The 17806-nt window shown below is 58.2% G+C and overlaps 2 long non-coding RNA genes across 2 annotated transcripts; one reads left to right on the top strand and one right to left on the bottom strand.

The window, feature by feature from the left end:
* Positions 1-1146: 1146 nt before the first annotated feature.
* On the bottom strand, positions 1147-2332 carry LOC140844531 (uncharacterized). The gene is made up of 3 exons (XR_012123024.1): positions 2117-2332; positions 1775-1883; positions 1147-1282 (listed from the first exon to the last, which is right to left on the bottom strand). It is a non-coding gene; the product is annotated as an uncharacterized lncRNA (long non-coding RNA).
* Positions 2333-8086: 5754 nt separating this feature from the next.
* LOC140844532 (uncharacterized) lies at positions 8087-12704 on the top strand. The gene is made up of 2 exons (XR_012123025.1): positions 8087-8342; positions 10545-12704. It is a non-coding gene; the product is annotated as an uncharacterized lncRNA (long non-coding RNA).
* The last annotated feature ends 5102 nt before the right edge of the window (positions 12705-17806 follow it).

Below are 17806 nucleotides of genomic sequence, written 5' to 3'. Positions count from 1 at the left end.
GTGGCTGCTGACGGCCCGGCAGAACCCCGAGAGTGACCCCTTCCTCCTGGGCTGGCTGGGCAGCGCTCTGCCTCAGCCCACCCTGCCGTCTCCTCTGGACCAGGCCGAGGAAGCTCCAGATCGCCCACCTTGCACCGCATTCATCTGGTCCCCCAAGGAAGGAAGGAATAGGATCCTGGGGAGGAGATTAGCCCTAAACAAGTAATTACCCCATCATTTCTTTAATTATAAGGTGAGACATGCCCCAAAGGCCAGAACAGAAAGTAGGGAGAGTTGACAGTGTGGCAAACCTTGCTGGGTGCCCCCAGCTAGTCTGATGGGTGAGGGGTGGCCTGAGAGGGGAGGGCAGCAATCTGGAAGAGTGGGTGCTGGGCACGGCGGGTGTAGGTGGGAGAACTGCGTGCCCCTCTCCATGCGCAGCCACATCTTAAACGTGCCCAGGCTCCTGAGGAGCCTCCCCGCAGCCTGGACCAGGTCCCTTCCTCCGTCCCGCTGAGAAGCTGGGGTGAGGGAGGCGTAAGATGTGGCCCCTGCCCCAGAGGAGAGGTAATGCTGGGGACATCGTCACTCTACAGGGGACCCTAGACTTTTTGGTCAAGCACCCCATGACTAAATTTGGAGCACTCTCCTCTAGGTAGTGGGTGAATAGGGGCCCCTTAAAGATATGTCCGTGGTACCTCAATCTTACTCAGAACAAGGGTCTTCAGATGCAGTGAAGTGAAGGATGTCAGGATGAGACCCTCCTGGGTTGAGGGTGGGCCCTACATAGAACGATGGTCCCCTTTATAAAGAGGAGAGAACACAGATACACAGGGCAGGAGGCATGCAGAGAAGGTGGCAGAGGCTGCGGGGGTGCGGCCATGAGTCCAGGAGCACCTAGGGTGGGTGGCCCCAAGAGGCTGGGAGAGGCGCCCCGGACAGTTCTCCCCCACAGGCTCCAGGAGGAACTGGCCCTGCCGTCCCCTTGATTTAGGGCTTCTGGGCTCACAGAGATGTAAGAGAATACGGTTCCGTGGCAGTGTGTTACAGGAAACGAATACACTCAAGTATTTGTAGATTTATGTATTTGTATATTAAACAGAAATACTCCATGTTAATTTCCTTTGTACCATAAAGCCACGAAACAGCTGGCATAAAGCTGGAGGTGCAGGAAGAGGGGAAGGCAAACGCCGCCTGTGGGGTGTCTGGTCCCGGCACATTTTCTTTCCTAAGCAGACAGCTGGACGTGGGTATCCGTGATATCTGTTCTCGCCTCTGCTCTGCATGGATGCACTAGCTCACCCTAAAGGGGGTTTGGAAAGACACAGCACCTGGAGTCAGGTATCGAGTTCGCTTTCCGCACATCCTCTGGCCTCAGGTAGGTCCCCAAAGCCCTCTGGGCCTCGGTTTCCCCTCTGGTGATGTGTGGGAAAGGGATGGTGCCACCTTACACCAGGAGGTGGGGAGAGGAGAGTGCCTGGCAAGGTGGGCATCCTTACTGCCCCCTCCCAGGAGCCAGAGTGGGACTCCAGCAGGGAGGGCAGCAGCCAGCCGCCTGCTGGTCTCCACGGCTGGTCAGGTCTCTCCCAGAAGGAGAGGAAAAGGACAGCCCTTTTTGTTGTATGACTTGACACCTGTTTACAACGTATCTTATACCTCTGTGTAAACACCTTACACCCAGACAGAGGCCGGCCACACTGCTTTTGCTTAAAGGCTAGAACGCTCATTGCACCACTGTCTCCGTCCCTGTGGGTGGCTGAAAAACAGGTTCTCTCTGCCCAGACCCATTTCTCACCAGGGCCCAGGAGTTCTGGGAACCGGGAGGCGAGCTGTTCTTGCCGCACTCGCACAGGCGCTTTCCTCCTCCTGTGCCTTCTGTGAACTTTCCAAATATTGGCCAGCGTCTGCAGGACAGCAACAGCGGCAGGGGCGGGGAGGCTGTGGGAGCGCCGTGAACCCCTGTGCCCTGCCCCCTGGCCTCAGCCCCGGCCCGACAGGCCACCCAGCATCGGGAAAGCCTGCCCGCTGCAGTGCTGGCTGACTCATATTCTTCCCTGGCTTCTGACCCACTCGGAGTAAAACGCACAGCTCGCCCGGCTCCCCTCATGCTGGCTTTCTCTGTGGCCCGCAAACCTACCACACTGGCTCCTGCCCCTGGGCCTTTGCACTGGTTGCTCCTTCTTGCCCAGAATACTCTGACCTGGCCCTGCACATGACGGTGTGTCCCGGTCACTGCGTTTCCAGGCCACAGGGTCACCTCTTCCACGAGGTCACCCTGCCCAGTGGCCCTTTTCTCGCCTCTGCTGCTCCGTCTTGCTGGGAGCTCTCTGCACGGCCCCCCGGCCGGCCCTTGTCCCCGTGGAAAGGGAGGGGCCGGGAGTCTCAGGCAGCAAGGCCGTGAGTTTGTTCCTGGGAAGAGGAGGAGACAGAAGGAGCCAGGCCAGTTCCTGCTCCAGCTACTGTAAACCTCTGGTGTGACGCCAGGGGCCGAGGATGCCAGGTGGGCGAGAAGGCATGGCCACGGATTCTGAGGAACCCAGATTCCATCAGCAGAGACAGCATTCAGGGAGATGCTGGGGGGCTTGGTGCTCTGAGGAAGGTGCCTCCTCAGGCCCAGGGGAAGCAGGGTGGTCTTCCAGAAAGAAACCACTCAGAAGGCGGACAGAAGGGGTAAGAACTGTGTGAGGGGAATGGGGCTGAAGGTCCAGCAGAGGGACAGGCCAGCACGAAGTCCACTAAGGCTGCAGCATCTCCACGGCCCTTCAACCCCTCTTCCCAAGCGTCTGGGGGCCCAGATCGGCTCTGCCTGAGGAAGGGGGAAGCGAGGAGTTGCCCCTACCAGCCCTGTCTCTGGGGCGCCCTGAGGACGGTGGAGGGGAGTCCCGGCCGGCTGGCTCCCTCCTCCCCCTTTCTCACAGTGTGCGGCGGGCCCTGGCAGCCCACAGGTGCCTGCCAGGCTCTGGGGTGTGGGAGGCGGCACAGACGCTGCGGGCCCCCACCCACCGGCCAGGCAGCAACTTGCCTGGGGATAATAAGGGTGGCTGCTCTGAGAAAGACAGTGAAGACCTCTAATAAAACTGAGAAAACCAAACCCAACCGGAAAACCTCACCGCTGCGGTGCGGGCGAGCCAGGAAAAGCAGGAGTGCTTTCCCCTCGGTCCTGGGAAGCTTCCGGCTGAATGAAGCCGGTCTCAGGCAGAAGGCAGAGGAAGGAGGGAAGCAGGCTGCCCGGCAGGGCCACAGGCCAGGTCTGGGGGGACGTGGGAATGGCCACAGCAACACTGAGTTCTGGAAGCACCTGGCTTCAGGTCTTTCCCCCTGCCTTCCCGACCCCAGTGCCCGGGCCCTTCTGTGCCCTTGGTAGGCCACTTTACTGCATTGTGCCTCAGTTTCCCCACCTGCAGTGGGGGAGTACCACCAGGGCTCCAGACCCTGCTGCTCCCCAAGATCGCGCAGGAACGCGCAAGGCCGCACAAGGGGAGTGTGCAGCGCAGACCAGCTGTAGGAAGGGTCAGGAGCTGCCAGCAGAAGCGGTGCCTCCCTGCCCTTTCTGGGCACTGGGTGGTGCCCGGCTGCGGAGGGGGGCCGGAGGCTGCAGATCCTCACAGAGGCTGTGCAGCCCGCAGGCCCAGCCTGGAGTTTCAGGGCCCTGCTACTGTGACTAAGCATCTGAGGGAGGCCCTGGGACCTGGGCTCTGGCCACTGAAAGCAGAGACGACAGAGCCGCGTGAAAGCAGCACTGGGGACGTGGCTGGGACGTGGCTCGGCCGTGTCCCCTGCGCGGTGGGCCCTGCCCTGACGGCCCTCTCCCGGAGGTACGAGGGCCACTGTTGCCACTGCGGCCAGTGTTCCTCGCTCTTCCCACAGGCGAGGAGGGGGCAACGGGGGAGGAGTGGGCTTCCCTCACCAGCTCCCTACGTGGCCCATCGTAGGGCTGGAGTGTGAGGTGCTCAGTACAGGGAAGAACGGGGAGGGGTGCCCCTTTTCAAGCCAGGGATGCTGGACCGATGAGATGCCATGAGGCCGGCCACCTGCTGGCCTGTCATGCACCCTGTCAAAGTCCATTACATGCCGGGCACTGTCCTGGGAGCGGGCAGTGTCACGAGCAAAATCAGGAGTGGGGTCCTGACCTCGGGGTTTCTGGTCCTGTGGGAAGAACTGACATCAGCAAAGCTAACACGGAAAATGAGCTCTTCCCTCCACTTGCTCAAAGAAAGTCTCCAAGGGCAAAGTTAAAAACACAATCCTGTCAGGCTGGGATTACACGAGCAGCCCCGAAACCGTGTCCTCATGGACTCTGGGGCACCCGGCTCAGTGCCCGTCATGGTAGGTGGTACCCCAGCACAGCCCCTGCTGACTCCATGCCCCTCTCTCTGCCGCTGTGCCCAAAGCCCTGGGTCCTCCGGGGCTCCTGGCCTCTGGTGACCCCGCAAACACCAGGAACCCTGAGGACTCCACCCTCAGCCCCCTCCCCCCCTCTAGCTTCACTCCCTGAGCACCATCAGCCTCACCTGAGGTTTCAACTTCCATCTAGATGCTCATGGCCCCTCTACTGGGTTGAAGCAGTCCCCCCAAATTCATGTTCCTGTGGAACCTCAGAGAGTGAGCTTCACTGGAAATCGGGTTTTTGCAGATGTAATTAGTTAAGACGAGGTCACAGTGAAAAAGGGTGGGCCCAAACTCCAGTGACTGGTGTCCTTAAGAGAGGACCGCGTGGGGACACATAGGGAAGGGCCATGTGCCAGGGCAGCGGGGGCCGGGGGGACGCGCTGTGAGCCGCAGAGTGCCAGGACGGTGGGAACCAGCAGGCGGTGGGCCCCCCGCGGACCCCTGGACTCAGGACTTCTGGCCTCCAGGACCGCGGGAGCACACACTTCTGTAGCTCGAAGGCACCCCGTTCGGGGGCATTTGTCACAGCAGCGCCAGGACACAAATACAGCCCCCAGTCTGTATGGCGCCACCCTTGGCTTCCTGAACTGCACCCGCAATCCCACTGGCCTGCCGGACAACGCCTCTGCCTCGAGATCGGATCCCACTCCGGACCTCCTCCTCCGGGGGCTGCCCCGCCCAGCGCCAGCAGTCACCCCGACTCCCCTGTGCCCTCCCCTCACCCAGTGACCTCACCCGGCCCTGTGCCTTCCGCCTCCCGAACCTTCTCAGACCAGAGGCGCAGCCCACAGTGGCGTGGGAAACGTGATGGGCCCCCAGCTTTCAAAACAAACCGAATCCAAGTACAGAGGACACCCCTGGGGGGAATGTAATGGGGGAAATCCGGACACAGGCTGGACAGGGGACGCCACTGCTGTTGAGGTTCCGGGGCGAGGCTGGTCTTGCCGCTGAGGAGGGGAATGTCCTTATTCCAGGAGAGGCAGCAGGGGGCTCAGGGACGGGGCCTGAGCTTGTTTGCAACTTCCCTTCAGACGGTGTGGAAAAGGGAAGCCACTGGCCCTGCTCTCTGCCTGTTGCGGCGAGGCGAAGGGGCCGCCGTGTGAGTGACCGCTGAACCTAGGCGGGACCACCGGGTCCCACCACCCGCCCCCCGGCTTTCCGGCTTGCTCTCAGCCCTTCCTCCCGGCCCCGCTGCCGTGCCCCCCTCGGGCCCCGCGCCCTCTCCTGCGGGGCCGGCTCTGCTCTGTCGCCGTCGCTGCTCACCCCGCCGCTTCCACTCCGACTGCTGTCCACACTGCAGCCACGCTTCTCTGCCCCAAACCAGAACCTCACTGCGCCCCACCACTGGAAGGCCTCCAAGCCTGCTCTTGGAACAAAGTTCAGATTCTAAGTGGACTCCGAGGTCCTCTGTCACCCTCCAGGCCCACACTGCTCTCGACGTCAAGGTCAGCGCTCCAGCCCCACGCTCTCCTACGCCTTACCCTTCACCCAGCGTCCTCCCCCTACCTGCTCCCCCTTCAGCTTTCAACTCAGATGCCCCCTCTCTGTGAGTCCTGCCTGCACTTCATGCCCCACGGGGCACCTTCGCTCGGCGCAGGCTGGAGCACAGCCCCTGGGCTGGGCTGTGAAGGTCTTCTGAGGGCACTGCCCCAGCCCTCCGTGTCCGGGCTGGGCGGTGTCTCCTGCTCTGCCTGGGGCTGCTCGGCCCCTGCTTCCCGTGCTGCTCTCGTAGCCCTGCCGTCCCACCATCCATCCTGCGCTGTGCGGACCCCCTGGCCTGAGGGGCAGAGACTGCCCAGTGGGGCTGTGGGGTGGTCAGCAGAGGCAAGACCTTGATGCCTGTGCCCTGTGGACAGGAAGAGAGGCCAGGGGGAGACACCGAGAGACTAGGAGTCGTTGCCTGGAGGGCACTGCCCCGGCCCCGTGGAAGCGCCCCTGGCTGCTGAGATAGGTGTGTGTATTCTCTGCCTGTGGTGGGGGGGGGGCGGCGCAGGAGCAGGGCCCCCTGATGCAGCAGCTGCCATCTCGGGCGCCCCTGAAGGACCTGGGCAGGAGCCACCCCTTGATGCCTTTTGTGCTTTGTCCCCTTTGTGCCCAGGCTTCACAAATAAAATCATGTGTGGCAGAAAAAAACCTGTTCTGGCACCTGACAGTCCTCTCAACGCAGGAAGGGAGGGGCTGCCCTCCTGGCTGAGGGCCTAGCATGTTGTGGGTGCAGAACAGACTGATGAGTCTGTGAATGTTAGGGGCCAGTTGGCTGGAGGGTGGGTGGGTGGATGGGTGGACGGATAAAATAGTACAAAGGTGTCTTCAGACTCCAGGGGAGGTGGGACTCAGGTTTGACTGAAGGAGGCTTCTAAGAGTCTCGGAGAGAGCAGTCTTTTGGTGACAGCTACGATTTAATTAGGGCTCCTGTTTGCTGGGCATCCTTCCTGGGACTCTACACGTTACCTCCCTTCATCCTCATAGCAGTCCTTGGAGTGAGATATCTGCCCCTTTCCTAAGTCTCATTTCATTGGTAATCATTCTTTGAATAAAAATTTTAAATAAGTTAACATCTGCATTTAAATAAGTTAACGTTTGCATTTGATATCCTCTGTTCTGCAAAGGGCCCCACTTTGTCAATAAGGCAGCTAAGGTTTCCTCCAAGATGTATGTCACTAATGAAAGGGATGCAGGTGAGGTGACCACTCCTGACGGCAGTCTCTGGGAAACCACATTATTGGGTTAGGAAGCATTTGCAGGGACACATGAGACCACATGGCTTAGTTGCACTGGCAAACGAAGTGATGACCCTGCAGACTGCAGCGTGCAATCACCTGGGGAAGTACCTGGCCTTCCAGGCGCTTTTTAAAGAGGAAAACCCTTTTCTTTTTCCTGCCACAGTTTGGGGCTGATGGGCAGCCAGGGGGCATGGAGAATGGGGGTCACGGGGTGGCTCTCTCTGGTCAGGAGTAGGTGGTGGGGCAGGGCAGGGGGTGTGGATGAGTGTCCCTGGCTGCTTTGACAAATAACCAAACTGAGGTGCTCAAAGCAACAGAGAGGTATTTTCCCACAGTTCTGGGGCCCAGAAGCCCTGAAATTAGTGTCCAGCAGGGCCGGTTCCTTCTGAAGGCTCTTGAGGAAAGCCTGTTTCCTCTCTCCTAGTTTCCAGTGATGGCTGCCGATCCTGGGATTCCTGGGCCGGTAGACACGCCACTCCAATCTGCCTCTGTCGTCACGCGACAGTTTCCCTTGTGTGTCATTCTGTCCAAATTTCCTCTTCTTAAAAGGACAGCAGTCCTTGGCTCTGGGGCCCACCCTACTCCAGGGTGACCTCACCCTAACTTGATCACATCTGCAAAGACCCCGTTCCCGAATAAGGTCCCCGTTGGAGGCCACAGGGGCGCTTGCTTTTTTGTGGAGCACTATTCCACCCAGTAGACGGGAGTCACGGAAGGGACTCCAGGTAGGGTCCGCTGCCTCTGGCCTTTCACACTCTCTGTCATCAGGGATTAAGAACTGGCCAGGTGGACACCAGAAATGCTGGCCCTAGGAGGGGCGTATCTATAGGGAGGCTGCCTCGCCAATGAGGATGGAGATTGCACTTGGGATGGGGGTGGCCGCCCTGTGCTCACCCAGCTTACGGGAGCGCCTGTTCTGGGTGCCTGGCTCCCAGGGCGTGTCCTTGCCGCTCACCTGCCCGGGCCTACGTGACCCATCACGCACTCCGCCTGGTGGGTGGCCGCCCCAAAGGAATCGACAGGTCTTTGGTTTTTCCCGCTGTCTCCGTAGAGTCTCTTCTTGTGGGTTATAAAAAGGGTGCCAGCCAACCAGGGAAGGGTAGAAGCAGAAGGGACAGATACCAAGAGCCAGCTGGCAGACGATTCAGCTGTCATGCTGGGAGGAAGGCCAAGCCAGGGACATGGAGCCAGACCCTCTGGCCCAGCGCCTCCGGAGTCCCAACCTCCATGAACCCAGGACGCAGGAGCATGGTAGGTATTTTAAGCCACTAAGTTTTGGGGGTGGTTTGTTATGCAGAGATGGATAATGGGATCATCAGCCCATTTCTTAGGCAGGGAATGCAGGAATGCAGGCATTATCCTAAAGCATGGTGCTTTCAGCCCACGGGGTGGGGCGTGTACAGCCAGATGGTTTTAGGTGGCAGTGAGGTAAGGGACCTGGCACAAGATAGCATTGAGTCACATGGTGAGAAAGTCCTTCCCTTTTCAATTATCAGTTGGTCCTGAACAAACTGAGATTCAGTATTGGGCAAATGATGACTAATTTCTCTTTTAACAAAGAGAGCAGCCCTTTGGTTCGAAGCCTTGAGGGGCGGCTGACTTAACGATAGTTTCACAATATTATTTTTTCACTGCGTTTTTACAGTCACCTTCTGCTTACTCCATGATACTGGGTTTCGGTGGGTATCAGGTTTGCGGCAAGCAGCAGCAACCCCCACATCACAGTGCTTCAGGGAGAGCAGCTGGGTCCTTACACCCAAGTGCGGCCTGGAGGTTAGCCTTCCAGAGCCGGCAGGGAGGGTCCACGACCATCAGGAACTCAGGTTCCTGTCTTCTCGCTTCACGCCTCCACGGTCCAGCACAGCTGTCAGTGCTCCAGCTCTCCTGCATGCATTCCAGCCAGAAGGAAGGAAGAGGGGGATGCTGAAGGGCGTATCCCCGCCCTTTATGGATATACCTGTAGGAAGTTCCACCTGACCTTCCTGGTCACATGCAGGACTTCGGTTGAATGACCACACCTTGCTGCAAGGTGGGTTGGAAAATACAGCCTGGATTCTGGGCAGCTGTCCACTTATCTAAAAGTCAGGGAGCTCACGTAAAGCTTCATGCTTCACACCCTTCTTAGTGTGAAAAGGTGCTGGGGACACGAGCCGCGTCTGGTACAGACAGATGGCTTACTTTGTGACAGAGACATCAAGTTTCCTTTTTTCCTAAAATTAAGTGGGGAAAGAGTCATTGTAAAGGAAAGTCAATAAAAGGACAGGTGGCCCATGGCTAAGGCACAAATTGCCAAGCTGGCCCTGGATGCCCTGAGATTTGGGAAACATGCTGTGAATACAGAAAAATAAATGAGGTGTCAACCTGAGGCCCAGGGGGTGGGGAGTCGGGTTTCACGTTCAGAATGAGATCCCAGGTGTATCTGGGGTGAGGCGCTGGCCCTGTCCACACCGTCCCCTTGTGTCCTCACTGTCACTGTTCTGTCCGCATTGTACAGTGCGAGGAGGCTGTTCCATGGCCTCAGCTTGTAAAGAGCAGAACAGGTCCATGCTGAGCTGGCCGCCTCTCCCACCTCTGTCTGCTGCATGCGGGCCGGTCCGATGTCCAGGGCGATGCTGGCAGGTGAAGGGTGCTGGTGCAGAGAACAGGAGGGCGCAGCTCCTGGTGGGGAGGGTTCAATTCTCCAAAATAAAAGGGTGCAGAAACCTGAAGAGTGGCTCTCCGTGCTCCACCCTGACTTCTCCGGGCAGAAACCCAGCAGACGGGTGTATTCCCGGCGCTGGCCAGTGCTTGCAGCGAGTATTTCTGGAGCACACACAAGCCTTATTTCAGCTTTTGGGGTTGCTCGTGTGCTGGGCAGAGCCACCTGGCCACTCACATCCCCCCCAGTGACCACCCCGGGTCTGTGGGGCAGCCTTCCCCAGGGGAGGCCCTGGACAGGATATGCGCTGGGAGGGGCCTGCCCCTGCCCTGGGCTGGGCCACTTTTGGACCTGCTGTGCCTGTCTGGGAACTAGAAAGTTCTGCAGGGTGTGAGCTCTCTTGACTGCCAGAGTGAACACGACCTCACTCTTCCACATCCCCTGGGAGAACCCCAACTCACCTGCACCTCCATTTCCTTACCTGTCACAGGGGGAAAACAACATCCCTCAGCTACAGGCCCAGTCCTGAGAGGCTGCCGTGAGAGGCAAGCCCTCGAAGCAGTTTGAACATGGCCAACGCTGCTCTGCAGCCTCACGGGAGGCGTGAGTCCTGCAGGCGGTACTCTGCGTTCCCTCGAGACGGCCTTGGCCCTCTAGCTCTTCCTTCGTTTTCTCATTTTCCGATGATCAAATAGATTTCCTGGGTCTCTAATAAGGTGAACCACACATGTAAGCATGGCCTTGCCCTGCTGAAAATATGCTGCCGGCTCCTTTTTGTCTAGAAGATAAAATCCAGGCCTTTCCTTTCCCCGCAGGCTGCACATACCCTCCTGAACCCAGTCTGGAGCCGGCCCCACTGACCTGCTGCTGCCTCCCAAACAGGCCCCCGTTTCCCGGCCTTTGCGTTTGCTTCTCCCTGCGCCCGAACTGCTCACCATCCGGGTGACTCCTGCTCATCCTACAAAACCCAGCTCAAAAGGCCCCTTCTCTGCAAGTTAGGTGTCCTGGAAACCGCATGGGTCTGGAGCAAGGAGGCCCCGGTTCCAGTCCCAGCTCCACCTTGTAACTTGGCAAATGACTTGTCTCATGGCAGCCCAAGGGGAAGATGGAAGCACCCCAACTTCACGCACAGGAGATGCAGGGTGGGGGAGTTAATACCAGTAAGCTCTGAGTGCTCATAGGCAAAGGTGGGACCCCTCATCAGTGGGGCCACGCCCTTGTGTGGGTCCCAGCACTGGAGCCCCCCCCAGCCTTAGGGACTCGTGGCCCAGCTGAGAAGACACAGTGGGTGTCAGAGGCAGCCCAACGTCACCTCCTGAGGAGGCCGGGAGCCGAGTCCAGACAGGGAGATGGTGAATCACGCCCTGTTTGTTTTACGAACTGGATGACAGAGCCTGCAGGTTACGTAAAAACCAAACAAAACCCCCAACCCCCGGTTCAGCACTTAGGAAGAGGGCCAGTTTGAACTCCAGGGCTCAGCACCCCCTTCCCCTCCAGGTGACCCGCCCCAGGGGACACGGCGTCCCTGTCCTTGTCCCTGGGGGTTTGCAGGGGTTGGGGAGACTCCGGAGGAGCCAGAACCACCCCTGGGGCCCTGCTGTCCCCTCCCCTCCGCTCACGGTTCCGTGGGGACTAGGAGGTTAGAGCTGAGGGCAGTCAGTGGTAGTTCCAGCTGGTGATTAAATAGGCATTCTGCCTTGGGGCAGTGGTGCGCAATTCCTGGGCTCACCCCAGGCCTGAATCAGACTCTGGGGCAGGGCCTGGGTTCCTGCACTTGGTACATATTCCCAGGGGACCCGGGTGGGCGGCAGGCACAGGGTTTGCCTTCTGTGCTGTCACCTCCGTGGGCCCCTGCTTCTTGGTGTCCTTGCAGGCCCGGCGTCCTCTCCTTCCAGGGCCTGACCCCTGCTCACCTGTCCCCGGCCAGCCGGCTCCTCCCTCACTGGACACCCTCTGGGACCTCCAAGGCACCTCCCCATCTCATGCCCCATTCGATGCCAGGCCCTGGGAGCCTGGAGCCCACCCCCTGCTCTTGCCTCCATCACACACCATCCGGGCTGCTCCCTCCCCCACTCTAGTCACCCCTGAATGGGCTCCCTGTTCCCACCTCCAGCCCCTCCAGCCCAGGCAGACGGAGCAGCACCTGAGAACTCAAGTCTGATTACCCGGCCCTGCCCCCAGCCCAGACCTCTGCGGGGCCTTCCCCTCGAGGACAGAGATCAAACTGTGGCAGGTTCTAGCTGCGCAACAAAAATGGAAAACAGAAGGCAACGAAGCTTGGAGCGGTTTACCCAGCAAAGTTGTTCAAGGACAGTAGATGCGTGCAGTCTAGGGGGACAAGCACCCTAGGGGCACCTTCTGTTTACCTGAAACTTCATTCCCTTCACCTATCAACATCTCAGAAGGGGTCATCTGTCTTTTAAATTCATTTATATGGCAGCCCCCTTTATCTTTGGGAGACATACTCCAAAACCGCAGCAGGTGCCCCAAATCATGGATAGTACTGAACCCCATTCACACTGTATTTTTTCCTACACATACATCCTTATGATGAAGTTTCATTTATAAATTAGGCACAGGAAGAGATAAACAATAATCACAAAACAGTAATTGTTAACAGTGTACTGTAACAAAAGCTCCGTGCATGTGGTTTCTCCCTCTCAAAGAATCACTGTGCTGCACGCACCCTTCTCGCAATGACAGGATGACAAACACCCGCGTGATGAGACCAGACAGGTGCGGGTGGCAGCACCGGATGCAGCACGAGGCGGCCACTCACCTGGCGCGGTCAGGAGGGGCCTCTGCTTTCCCGCCGCGGCCGACCGCAGGTAACAGACAGGAAAGCAAGACCTCAGATGAGGCGGGACTGCGATGACAAGCAGGCATTTTTAGTTCCCTGAGGAGTTGAATCCATCAGTCTCTTTTTTATGGACCCGTCCTTCCTCTTCAAGACGATAAAGAAAATCTCCAAGGTCTGCTTCGCTTTTTTTCATTCAACCCTTGCACGCTGTCTTGCCAATGGGTTTCAGCCCCTGGCAAGTTCAGTATGGAGTCAGTGTGACCAAAGAAAATGGCAGTAGAACGTTCTTGGGGTGAAAGGATTACACCCAACTTTATTTCCAGGTGGGAATCCCGTTCACTCAGAGCGAGTCTGCAGGCAGCAGGCTGGTCTCTGCCTCTGGGCCCCTCTGTCCGCACAGCCGTCCTCTGGGCCTCTGTCCTCGGTGCTGCCACCACTCCAGCCTCTGCTCTGCTCTCCTGCAGCCTTGCAGCCCTGCCACCGTGTCATGCCCAGGGCACTGGGCGGAGCTCTTTTTATAGAGTCCACAGCCATGTATTGCCCACAGGTGTGCAGTGAGCTAGTCAACCAGGGCCAGGTGAGAATCCTGGCCACAGGAACTCTCACTTTATCCACACATGCGTTTGGGACTTACTTTGGTAGGAGTGAGGAAAGGAAGCAAGCCTCTCTCCCCATTCTTCCAACTCCATTTACTGGAGGTTTTCTCACTATATTGAAACCCCACCTTTATCATATTCTAAAGTCCTTTATGACCACTATGCTGCCTTTCTCGGCAAGTGTCAGATAACCCAATCAAGCTGGCTTTAAAAAAAAACGTTAGCTTACATGACGGGAGGGGGCCCAGAAGCAGAGCAAATTGGCTCAGCAGCTGGGTGACACTCGTGTCGTGGCTCCACCGTCTGCTACACAAATGCCACAGCAATGTTGTTGCTGAGACTGCACCAGAATGACGGAGCTGGCACCCTTCCTCACGTACTTACCCTGGGCTCTGAACAATGCACAGAACCCTCAACAGCGCCGCTCCAATGTAGTACTGTAAAAGCGTGAATTTCCCCAATGCCACACAGCGGCAAAGCAGCAGAGCTGGGGTTTGAAGCCCGGGACGCTGGCGCTGGAGGCCAGCCTCCTGGAGGCACTGCTCGGCTTGTCTGCGTCAAGCCCCCTCGCCGGCCCCATCGTCCCTCGCCTCCCCAGGGCTCCTGTCTCTCCTGGCTGCTCGAGTTCTGGTCCGTGCCGAGCAAGCTGAGGCAGCCTCCGAGTCCCGTCCGTCCATTATTGGCGGGGTGCTTCCCATTGTTTCTGGTTTGTGATCCGCAGCACCGGCCACCTCGGTGAGGCCCGATGACAGAGGACGCCCCTTTCCCACTGCCCTTAGGCAGAAGCCCCTGTAGGCCGGGGCGGTGGCTGAGGGGCGCTGGGGCTGCTTCCCCAGGCACTGCCCCATGTCTCCAGACACTTTAGAATCAGAGTGTGACCATAGAGTTTTTACTCAGCTAAGCTGGTGTGAAAGCAAGTTGTTTTAAAACACATACTCACTCAGGAATAATGAAAACAGTGACATCTGGTGAACTTTACCATGTGCCAGCCTCTCCCAGACACCCCCACCTCATCTCCTTGAGCCTCACAGCATCCCAGGGCGAGGAAGGGTCTCACGGGGTGAGAAAGGGAGTTCCGGGCCGGGGGCTGACTGCGGTCACCCAGGCGAGCTGGGGGCGCAGGTGGCCACCATCGTGAGTCGTTAGCCTTGGCCCAGAACGTGGGACTGAATGCACAGTGGGTGAATGGACACTCGGATGGAACATGCAGCCCAGCGCCCAGAGCAGAGGTGTGTGCTCCTGGGTACGTGGTGTCCATGCTGCCCGGGGAAGTGGGGCCTTGGGGTGGCCTGTGGTGACTCGGGGTGGGGGAGCCTACCTGGGGTCCCTCGTAGGACCTTGGTGGTGCGAGGGGCAAATTCTGGTCTCAGCCACTGTGAGGGGGCGGCACTGGCTAGGGAGGCAGCCTGGCACCCACCAAAGGACACAGCCAGCCTGCCTGCACCCACCCAGGTGGGACCTGTGCTCCATGCCCAGCGACAGCCAAGCACACTGGGGGACCTGAAGCTCTCAGACGACACCCATCATGTTCTCTTTCACGCAGAGAACTCGGGCCCCATAGGGTACTTGGCGCTGGCCTTTGACCGTGCGGTTTATTCATCCCCCTGCTCCGCACACGCGGCCGGCTGTCAGTGGGAAGCCTGGATGGTACTGAAAGCGGCAGCAAGGAGGAACCGCGGGCCGCGGTGCTCGGGGGAGCTGAGCCCAGGGGCAGGACAGGCCCAGGGGCAGCCTGCTGGGCGTCTGAGCTGGGGGGCCCCGGGGGGGCTGGGGCGGGGTAGCTGTAGAGAACCAAAGGCTGGGCATCCGTGACGCTGGGGGTCAGGACCGGCCCTGAGGGGCCTGGGGACCCTTGGAACTGCGCTGCTTCAGCAGGAAGGCCCTCTGCGAGGAGCGGTGGGCCTGGACGCCCAGATGTGTGAGGCTTCGTTTCCGTCACTTCCACTTCCATACATGCAAACGTAAGGCCAGATATAAGCTTATGATTCTAGTCCTTGTAAACTACGAAACGGTAAAATCACAAATTAGGGAAAGAAACCTGCAAAACAGATAAGCTTCAGATTAATAACATGATTAAATGTAGGGCTTCTTGAGGTATGATTTTTTAATTGTGCTTAACATATAAAACTAATCTTTTTAGCCATCTTTTCAAGTGCCACTGAGCACATGACAATGGTGTGCAAAAGTCCTCACCATCTGTCCCCACAGATTTGTCCTCTCCTCCCGTAGCTGTCCCATGAAACCTGTTCTATTAAACAGAATTGTTGCCTCGTGTCTGCAGACCTGCCATCAGGGCTGAGATCAGGAGGCCTTGTACCCGGCCTGGCGTTGGGGTGACTCAAATGGCCCACGATGTTCCTCTACTCAAGCCACACCGCGAAAGCTTCACTTACGTCATGTGGCTCTTGCTCAGTGCGGCCCCCATTCAAGCACTGATTTGGCTTCTGTCCTCTGAGGACAGACCAGCGCCGGGGGCACACATGTGGGACCCTGCCAGTGTCTTGACTGAGCCGATGACTTAAGAAACGGAGGACTTCTTTGATGAAAATTTATTCAGTTGCAAACGTGCCCTGTAGAAGAGGTTTGCCTTTGTGTCAGATGTGACTGGCCACTGTCACACGGGCATGCACTACCCGTCACGTGTGCCTCTGGTTCCAAACGCAAGGCACGCGGGAATCATGCGGACGGTCAGAAAGCACCCAGCAGGATGGCTCAGAACACTTATCATGGAAATAAAAATACAGAACTAAAGACGTGTGCGGAGAGCTTGCGGTTTCTAAGAGCACAGGCCGGGGTCTGCAGTACGATTCGGTTGGAGGGAAGAGCCAAGGCGGTGGTGTCTGAGCAGAGGTGAGGCCGTGACGGGGGCAGAGGGTGGAGAGGAGAGGCTGGCGAGGCAGAGTCGAGGCTGCCACTTGGTTACATGTGGGGCGGGATCCCCGGGCGAGAGGCCTGGGGAGACGGGGGTTTGCCTGTAGTGGGCGGAGTAACGCCACCCACCTCGGTGTCCTCGCCCGATCCCTGTGACCTGTGAATGTTCCCTTGCAAAAGCAAGAGGTGCTGAGGCAGCTGACAGTGGGGTCAAGCACAGGGTAGGCACCAGGGGCCTGAGACAGAGGATGCCCTGGGCCTGTGCGCACCAGGGACTTGGGGGGAGACGGCTGCGGGCTGTGCAAGGACATGGTGTGCAGGAGTCCAGTTGGAGGCCGGGGGGAGCACCAGGAGAAAACTTCAGGGAATGGTCGGGAAACGTCAAACGCCCTAGAAGCCGGCAGCCTGAGGCTTCAGCAGAGGCAGTCCCGGGGGAGCGGTCCTCGGGTTCCTGCAGAGAACAGGATGGACGAGGGCCCTGGAGGTGGGGGGACTGACAGAGCCCCAAATGTGCCTGAGACCAGACAGCAGGGCTGGGAGAGAGCGTGAGGCAGGGAAACTGGCATCAAATTCCATCATCGGCCTGAAATCTCAAAAGAACACAAAGTTGGACCCTCTTTCCCTTTCTCAGGGGAAAGGAGAGCAAAAGGTGGCTCCAGTTCCCAAGGAAATCATGAATCTTGTGTGCACCTTTACCAGAAATGGAAATTTCCGTGATTATAAAAAAAAAATGAAGAGGAACACGGATTGTTTTTTGTTAAGTTGCCATGAAAAGTCCTTGTCCAAAGACTGCAGTAGCCCCCCGTTTAGGGTGGGGTGTGAGGGACCCTGTCCCAAGGGTCGTTGTTCTAATCAGAGGTGAATCCTCCTCCTGTCCCAGGTCCCAGGAAGATTCAGAACACTTTTCACCATGAAAGCAGCAATTCAGAGTAACGGGAGTGAGGGCTGGGGGTGCCTGCGGCAGGACGGTGCAGATGTGACGGTTCTCGGGAAGGGACATCCCAGGACCAGAAGACAAGTGCTGCGCTTGAGTGCAGTGAGCCCATAAAACCAGAACCGCCTTTCACAGACGTCTGGGTGAAACGTCTCTGCTTATTTTAAGGCATCTGAGAAGGTCCGCAGACGTAGGCGAGAACTTCACATCTGTCTATGGGCCCCTTTTCAGGCTGATTGAGCCACAGGGAGCAGAGCCCAGGTCAGACTCCAGAGCCCCAGTGCTCACTGCCCTCTGGGGACACCCCCACTCCCTGGCCCAGTACCTGGAGGGCACCCCCCACTATAGAAAATGCATGAAGTACAAATAAGTGTATCACCCAGACCGTCTTAAGCTTCTGGGGCTCTTTCCAGTTTTGCTGCCCATAAGGAATTTGTGCTTTTCTATGCACTTGGGCACACACTCCTCCCACTTCCCTTCTGTCTGACGAGGCCAGGAAATTCTGCACTTCCCGAGGGCGGCCGCTTGTCCTGTCATTTGACACCTAGCACAGCACCAGTTATGGTGGGTGTCTCCGACCACTGATGGCTGTGCGGGCTGAACAGAGGGAGGCTCCTCTCGGGCTGAGCCCCACCTGCTGGTGGCAGTTCACCGCACATCACTGCGCTCCACAGCTTTGCCTGTGGCACACAGCTGCCAAGGCTGGCCCACCTCCAGGCCCTGGGAAGTGGACAACGCACCTGGCCCAGCAGCGTGCCCAGAGGGGCTTTTCATTCACCACCTTTCCGGGTCTTGGAGCTCATCAGATCCATGCCTCGAGACCAGGTTACACCACAGTCACGAGGCTGCTCCAAAGCTGGGCCCCATCTCCCTCAC

Source organism: Manis javanica, chromosome 11 (genome assembly GCF_040802235.1).
Source record: "Manis javanica isolate MJ-LG chromosome 11, MJ_LKY, whole genome shotgun sequence".
NCBI lineage: Eukaryota > Metazoa > Chordata > Mammalia > Pholidota > Manidae > Manis > Manis javanica.
This window is presented reverse-complemented; position numbering and strand designations above follow the sequence as displayed.